The 8,018-nt window shown below is 37.2% G+C and overlaps 4 non-coding genes across 4 annotated transcripts; 1 reads left to right on the top strand and 3 right to left on the bottom strand.

The window, feature by feature from the left end:
- Positions 1 to 2,490: 2,490 nt before the first annotated feature.
- On the bottom strand, positions 2,491 to 2,564 carry Trnai-aau. Its single transcript has one exon. It is a non-coding gene; the product is annotated as a tRNA-Ile (tRNA).
- A 3,735-nt stretch (positions 2,565 to 6,299) lies between these two features.
- Trnai-aau lies at positions 6,300 to 6,373 on the bottom strand. Its single transcript has one exon. It is a non-coding gene; the product is annotated as a tRNA-Ile (tRNA).
- Positions 6,374 to 6,475: 102 nt separating this feature from the next.
- On the top strand, positions 6,476 to 6,547 carry Trnaw-cca. Its single transcript has one exon. It is a non-coding gene; the product is annotated as a tRNA-Trp (tRNA).
- A 113-nt stretch (positions 6,548 to 6,660) lies between these two features.
- On the bottom strand, positions 6,661 to 6,732 carry Trnaw-cca. The gene has a single exon. It is a non-coding gene; the product is annotated as a tRNA-Trp (tRNA).
- Positions 6,733 to 8,018: the final 1,286 nt, after the last annotated feature.

The raw sequence follows: 8,018 nt of genomic DNA, 5'->3' as shown, positions 1-8,018 counted from the left end.
ACCCCGGGTGTTCATTATGCCCCTAATCCCACTACTAGTGATTATATTGAATGTGTTGAATTATTTATAAAATAAATCATTGTTCTGAATGATTAAGTTCTCAACAAACTAGTGTAAAATGATATAACAGTTTTGAAAGTGTAAAACCTGGGGAAAAATGATAACGAAGGACTAATTTTCGCGGCGAACAACGGAGATAGAGATGACTATTTTGAGGCGGTGTTGCAAGTCTCTCAGATTTAATACAGAGCAAGCACGCTGAACGGCAATTTACCCACCAGGTAGGTCCAATAAAATATATAAAAAATCATTAGTGTTGGATTTAAATTTCCGAAACTCCGGGAAACAGTGCCCGTTTTATGCTCCCTTTCTATTCCACTGTGAATCAATTAGTGTTCAATTCTAGTTCGATGGTAGTTTTTAATTGGTTCGATTAGCAATTTAGGTAGCCGTCGTATTTGGAGTTCGGAACAAGTTCACTTCGAACCCTGTCAAGTCACTGTGAAGTCTATATTCAAACTTTTTTTTTCAAGTCGGAGAAAAGTTTCACATGCGTATGGTTAGTGATTTAACTGAACTTAACTCTGAATTTCTAAGTTAGTTATATGTAAACTAGTTGTGAACTTTAGAGTATATTTGAAAGAACGTAGAAGTCTTCAATTGTACTTTAAAGTTCCTACTGGATAAATACAGTACCTCTTTGAGAATCAAGTTCGGATTGTAGATTCGCGTCTTTTCAATAAGCATTCTACGGCGATCTTCGGCGGCGTGCAGGAGAACGGTGTGTGGCGGCGAAGGATGAACCACGATCTCGCTCAACTCTACGGCAAACCCAGTATCGTGAAGGTAGCTAAAGCTGAAAGGATACGCTGGGCAGGGCATGTTGCAAGAATGCCGGACAACAACCCTGTAAAGATGGTGTTCACTATGAATCCGATCAGAACAAGAAGGCGTGGGGCGCAGCGAGTTAGGTGGATTGACTACATAGGTGCACCAGGACCTGGAGAGTGTGGGTCGCAGTCGAGGATGGAGAGAAGCGGCCATGAACTGAGTGAATTGGTGAAATGTTGTTGGCGAGGTTGTATCAAGCTAATTGATGTAAGACCAAATAAATAAATAAATAATAACCCTGCTGAATTCGGCGTACATAATACTGTCGTGCATTTCGTTCAACAGACTGAATCCAAGCTGGTTTTTGTGAGGGTTGCTCGATAAAGGACCAGATATTTACCTCGCGAATGATCTTAGACAAATTCCGGAAGAAAAACATGCAGGCTCACCGTCTGTTTATAGATTTCAAGGTAGCGAACGATTTAGTGAAAAGAAAGCTGTGGTAGATAATGTCTGAACATGGTTGTCCGGTGAAACTAATTAAGCTGATACGTGTCACGCTGCATGTTTTGAATTCAAGTGCTCGAATTGCAGACGAAGTGTCAACCTCGTTTACGCCGTTAGACGGGTTAAAGCAAGGAGAAGCACTTTGAAATTTACTGCTCAGCATTGCACTCGAGCACCCTGGCGTGCTCCTTGGCTATGCGAACGATATCGTCCTTCTTGGAATCGATCGCATGTCAGTGGAGGAGGCCTTCGTGTCTCTGAAGAGGGAGACAGCGAGGATAGGCCTGACCATTATTTTTATTTAAATGAAGTACATGGTTGAAGATAGAAATTCACCCAGTATAAAAAAAATCGGTAACTCTCTACGGATATGAAGCGTTGACGTTTGATCATTGCAACTAATCCCTGATAAAAATCAAGGTTTTCAAAACGACTTTTGACCATTCAGATTCGCCAACTACCCCTTTGTGCTCCCCACTCGAATCAACTGTCATCGAGGAGGGATGATGATGCGAAACGAACGGACCGACAGCAAGCGGTTCGCGTTGCCATGACCATTCCGGTGCCAATGATAAGCTGATTAAAAATAATTACCGGGTAATTTTTTCCGTCACTACGCTGTCTCCGTCGATTCAGTGTCATTTCTTTTTTTGGGCCTGCGGAATCGGAAATTTCGACAGGGTTGATGGGTCTGTCATGCCATCCGCAAATTTGTATATTTCCATAATGATTATAATCATAATGACACAACAATGAAGGACGACAATATCCGCGGAAATCGGCAAACAAACAATGAAATCGTTTTCGACGCCCTCCCCATTTGCCATCATGGACGGATTTCCGGAAAAGGTGATGATGCCAATTCCGCGTCCTGCAATGCTTCGTGTTGATCCGTGCGGGAAAGTTGACGGATGGGCACCGATTGATTGCGTCGGATGGCGCTGAATAATTTAAAGTTCGGGTCAAAAACCGCAAAAGTTCACACATGTATCATCAACAAGCGTGCCCATTCACATTTTTTACACTTCATCACTTCATTGTGTTATTTATTGGTTTGTTTGTGTACAATGGAACCCTCTATAAAGAAATCTATTAGTGAAACGATAATGAAATTCCAACGGAGATGTGGGACAAATGATGTCGCAAAATACATGGCTCCAGAGAGGATCGAACTCACGACCTTCGCGTTATTAGCACGACGCTCTAACCAACTGAGCTATGGAGCCCTTCGATTTTAACGAACAGGGTAAACTAAGAATCAAAGCATACTTTCAGGATGAATGCTAGAACCTTACTGTAATTGTACGAGTTTCAGTTGGCTACCTCGATGGTCTCTTGGATCGCAGTTGAGCTGATTTTGTATTCTGTAACTCGATACCTTCCCAACTCGATAGTCACTAAAGGACAAATCTAGTAAATTGCAAAAAATTTGGATATTTTTTCTTCATACTTGCAAAAATGTAAGATTTCTCCTACTACTTCCCAACCTTAAGTTATAATATTCCCACATAAACCAAACGCTCTTTATTTGAAACTTTCAAGTGGACATGTTGTCACGATGAGAAGGGTTCCAATAAATTGGTCACACAAAACATAAAATGTTAATAAGAGCTTAATTTTGTTATTACAAATTATGATGATAGCGTTTTCAAACACAGAACACCTAGATATTAGAAATGAATGTAACGATTAAAATCATACTTAAAATGAAATCATTCAAACTTATCAGCATAAGCTCACTTATTATACAATTTTATTTTTTTAGAATTATAGAAATTAAAATGATTCAATGTTTATAAAATAAATAACACATTTCTTGAAGAAATTGTTTGTGTGAGTTTTGGAATATCTTAAGGAATGTTATTGAAATTTTGTTCAAAAATTCCTTCAATTTATTATTATTTATTCAGTTAAACTCTTTCTTTCGCAAGAAGATTCAATTAAACTAATTTGTAAATTGGGGTTCCAGTGTCCCAGAAGTGATTAAAATATGTGAAAAAAAAACGTTTCAACATCACACTCAACGCTAATCAAGCTTAAAGTCAAGAGTTTCAAAGAACATTGTTTCGTGTAAAGCCTCAAATACAATCTCGCATAACTTATGATCTCGCTCTAAAAGCCATTGGTAACTGAGGGCGAAACTTCTTGTTCCTAAGCAAATGAATGACCCAAGATGAAAACTATCACCACTTGGAGATAGAAGAGGATTATCTCTTCATCGTAGCATTAAGCATAAGCATAAGCATTATGGTGCGGCTTATTTTTCAAAAGTTCTCAAAACCAAAAATTCGTGTGCTTTACTGAATTCAAATTACATAAAAAGATAAACCTCAAAATCTGAGCCAAAAATATTAACATTTAGAGGTGGCGCAAGCGTCTTGAAGTTGAATTTTCAGGTTATAAAAAATGACCTTCAGTGAAGTACACATAACTTTGTTATTTTTCAATCAATTTTAAAACTTTTAGCATCAATACCTTCAAAATTAAATTTGTAAAAACTTTGTTGGACAACAAATTTGTCTAAAATCAAAACAAGTATCAGTTAAAAGTAATTTATTCCAAATTTTTCCTAATTTTACTAAAAATTTCAACTTTGTTTGACCATAGCTTCATGATTACTCAACCGATTTCAAATCTTTTTACATGCTTTTGAAGCTAATTTAATTGTTTTCAAACCTTTCATATATCAAATTTTACTAAAAAAATGTTTTAATCAAGTTATTCAGCAAAAATTGCACAAAAACATAATTTTTCAACGAAAAATGGCAGTTTTGTCAAATTTTTGGCAGTTAAATATTGTCTCTAAAGGTGAAACTAATTTTTCTCATTTGTTAAACCTTTAAGAAGGACTTTGCAACAATTTTTAAATAATTTTGAAACAAAATTATGTTTGCACATGTATTTATGTATATTTTGCACTATTCAACTCGTATTTAAGGCAAGATGCTTTATATATTTAAGTTTTATAGAAAAAATGCTATTTCCAGCAAAAAAAACTTAAGTAATCCAAAGAAATTTTATTTTTTCTTTGGAAAATCATGTTTTTGGGTAGTTTTTGTTGAATACCTAAGTCAAAATTATTTTTTAGAAAAATGTGATGTATGTACAGTTTAAAAACAACTAAATTTGTTTCAAAAACATGTAAAAAGATTCAGAAACGATTGAGTTTTAATGAAGTTATGGACAAACAAAAAAGTAAAATGAAGAAAAATTTGGATAAAAGTATGTTTTTACTAAGACAAGTTTTGATTTTAGACAATTTCGATGTTCCACATTTTTTTATAAAATTGATTTGAAAGAAAATGGTGCTAAAAGTTTTAAAATCGGTTGAAAAATAACAAAGTTATGTTTATTTCACTGCAGGTCATTTTTTATAACTTGAACCTCTAAATGTTAATATTTTTGGCTCAGATTTTGAGGTTTATCTTTTGATGTGATTTGAATTCAGTAGAGCACACGAATTTTTGGTTTTGAGAACTTTTGAAAAATAAGCCGCACCCTAATAAGCATAGATAATCGTACAATTCGTAGTTGCTACTCCGTGATTGACCAGAATAATCAAAATTGTACAGGGGACCAACAGGTGCAGCTTGGGAGTAGCTAACATCTTCAATGTACAATTTCGAGAACTCCAATGATAGTAATGTCAATAAGGGCGCCGGCCACGTCCTTACGGTCATCGGGGAAGGAAAGGAATGATAGTGTGACGTCCATTGCTACTAGAGACCGAGATCACCTCTGCATCTCCATGGTTTTCACAGGAAGGAGGATTGTTAGTGGGAGGGTTAAAAAGCTACATAATCAGGATTCACCTTGGTTAGTGATGCGATTAATGTAGCCTTAATTTGAAAAAAGTTATCTATCTGTCGTCGACAATTTTATTGTCGAACTATTCAAAGGTTATTTTTTGGTTATTGCGACCAATATATAAAATAATATGCTCGTGTAGCTCAGAATTTTTAAAACAGGGATAATGCCTTATGCCGACACTTACAGTGACGAACCATCCATAGTTTGTTTAGTGATTTAATAAATGAAGCAATGCCATGATACAAATTAATGTTATCACAAGCATGAAACGAACTGAAATGCGGAATAATAAAAAGGTTTTGCCAAGGTTTTGCAAACAATACAACTAACTTCTTCAAATGCTATAGAGTAGAATGATAAAAGGAAAGTTCTCACCGAATGTCAGAGCATGTCTTCATGGGATGTTCGTCCATTGTAGCGGCCGGAGCTACTCCTTTTCAGCTAGCGAAATGTAAAAGAAACCCAACTCGAATCCTACTCTTCTTGCGAAGACTTCGATTTCACAAATCTTGACCAATGAGAAACACTTTTTCTTTTCTCAGTTTCAGTTTCTTCAGATTGGAATAGTTGATCTTTTTGCGAAAATCACGTGGCTCTTCTAAAACAGTAGTTCAAAATTGTGAATCTTATCAAGTAGCCTATGTTGGGTACATTGATTTCCTAAATCAGTAGTGTCATTGAAGGCTGTAAATGCGGGAAATGCAGCGGGAAATAGAACATTTTTTACAGTAGTATTGAGTTCCCCTTAGCAACAGTTGCCCTTAACAACGGGTGTTTTGCTATTTTCAAGGCATTTTGCCTACAGCAGCGATACGCGTGAGTTTCACTAGTTCCACTGACTGTGATTTGCTACGCTTGCCTACTGTAGTGTGAATTTCAGAACTTTTCCCAGCTCTGCTTTACAGTTACTCAATTTTACTTAGTACTACTAAAGCCCTCAGTACACTCTTTGCCAAGTGTGCAAATTTTTCCACACGCATAAACTAACACTTCAATATCCACTTGACACTTCAGATGTTTTGTCATTGTTGAGACCGATGTTTGCATGTTGGTTTATGCGTGCGGAAAAATTTGCACACTTGACAAACAGTGTACTGAGGGGCTTAACAACAATTGACCTCATCTACTACATCTTAAGTCATACAAAAATGTGGCTCCAGAGAGGATCGAACTCACGACCTTCGCGTTATTAGCACGACGCTCTAACCAACTGAGCTATGGAGCCCTATGTATACATTACTGTCATATTAAGAAAGGATTCTTTACGCAAATATTTAGAAAATAATTTAGCAGTAAAATGACTGCCTTATCGACCAATGATAACGAAGACTCCGTGGCGCAACGGTAGCGCGTCTGACTCCAGATCAGAAGGTTGCGTGTTCAAATCACGTCGGGGTCAATTTTTTGTTATAACGAAAATAAATAATTTTAAGTACAAAAAAAAACCTGACCCAGACGTGAATGGAAGTAATTTACTTCCTTCGGCTGTTAAAAAAAAATATCTATATATTTTGACCCCGACGTGATTTGAACACGCAACCTTCTGATCTGGAGTCAGACGCGCTACCGTTGCGCCACGGAGTCTTCGATACCGTCCATCAGTAAGGTTTGCTGGGCTCTATTACCTAAAGGCCTACATTTGGTTATTTTGACAAATTGCAGGGCTGGTGTTAATTTTCTCAGCTTACCCAGTTACCTATCACAATAAAAAATAAAAAACAAGATAACAATTAAACATGCGGATTTTATTCATGCTTTTCACTAAACTAAATAAATTGACTAAACACTCCTACCTGACCTGTGCCCGATAAACGACCGACCCACTGAATATAGTTTTCCATTTGTTTATCGGATGCACACGGATTCATGCAGCGATGAATAAAACTTGTTTAGCGCCAAATCCTCTTAGAACAGGTGGTCGTTCGTTCATTGCTGCTGCTGCTGTGTACAGTGACGCAAATTGATATTCGTACAAAGCATTGTTATTACATCAAATTGGTTAAAAAAGAACTATCAAATGGTGTATTGACAATGATATACTTTACCAATAATTAAGGTCATAGCTATTGTACGACAAACTATTATTGTTTCCATTTTCTTTCATTTTTGGAACATTGTGTCGAAGTCCGACCTGTGACGACCGTTTTACTTATTACTCGCGAAGGTTTTGACGGTCGACGCCGGTGTTCTTCTCCGTTTTTCTTTTCGTTTTCCGCTAGAGAGTGAATCGTAAATAAGGAATCTTTCCTATTTTCCTTTCAAGTTTGATAGACTTGAAATGAAAATTAACGTCTTCCAAGTCCTAGACTGCGTGAAGATTGACACTTCTATAGTTCGGTGAGAAGTGGCAAAAGGACTCACGCCCAAAGTCTAGTCTTTAAAAATACGTTTGGAAAGGGAGAAAGGGAGTTGGGAAATCCTTTAATCCAGGACTGCGTGAGGGTTGGCACTTCTATAGTTCGGTGAGAAGTGACAAGAGAACTCACGCCCAAAGTCTGGAAAGATGGAAGGTTTAAAGGTGTATAAGGGTAGGTTTTCGAAGGAGTGACAAGCTCTTAGCTGGAGTTCGACAACACAAAAAGCATTTATTCATCGGCGTCAGGCCGCTTTTATAGGCTAAGTTGGTTCTATCTTCTCATTTGGTCATAAGGACAAAAAGAGAAGTCAAAACCTTATTATTCTAACTTAAAACTAAATTTCTTTTCCCTTGCTTTCTCACGCCTACGAGTACGGCCCAACTTTTATTACTTTTCATTCCCGCGTTCAATCTGTTCTATCGTAATAGATGAATGCCGGCTCTAAATAATCATTCCGTCATGCATCGATCCTAGCGCTATCGGACCTCCCTCGCCACTCCCTCGCCGCTCCCT

The sequence above is a fragment of the Aedes aegypti genome, chromosome 1 (genome assembly GCF_002204515.2).
Source record: "Aedes aegypti strain LVP_AGWG chromosome 1, AaegL5.0 Primary Assembly, whole genome shotgun sequence".
NCBI classification, from domain to species: domain Eukaryota; kingdom Metazoa; phylum Arthropoda; class Insecta; order Diptera; family Culicidae; genus Aedes; species Aedes aegypti.
This window is presented reverse-complemented; position numbering and strand designations above follow the sequence as displayed.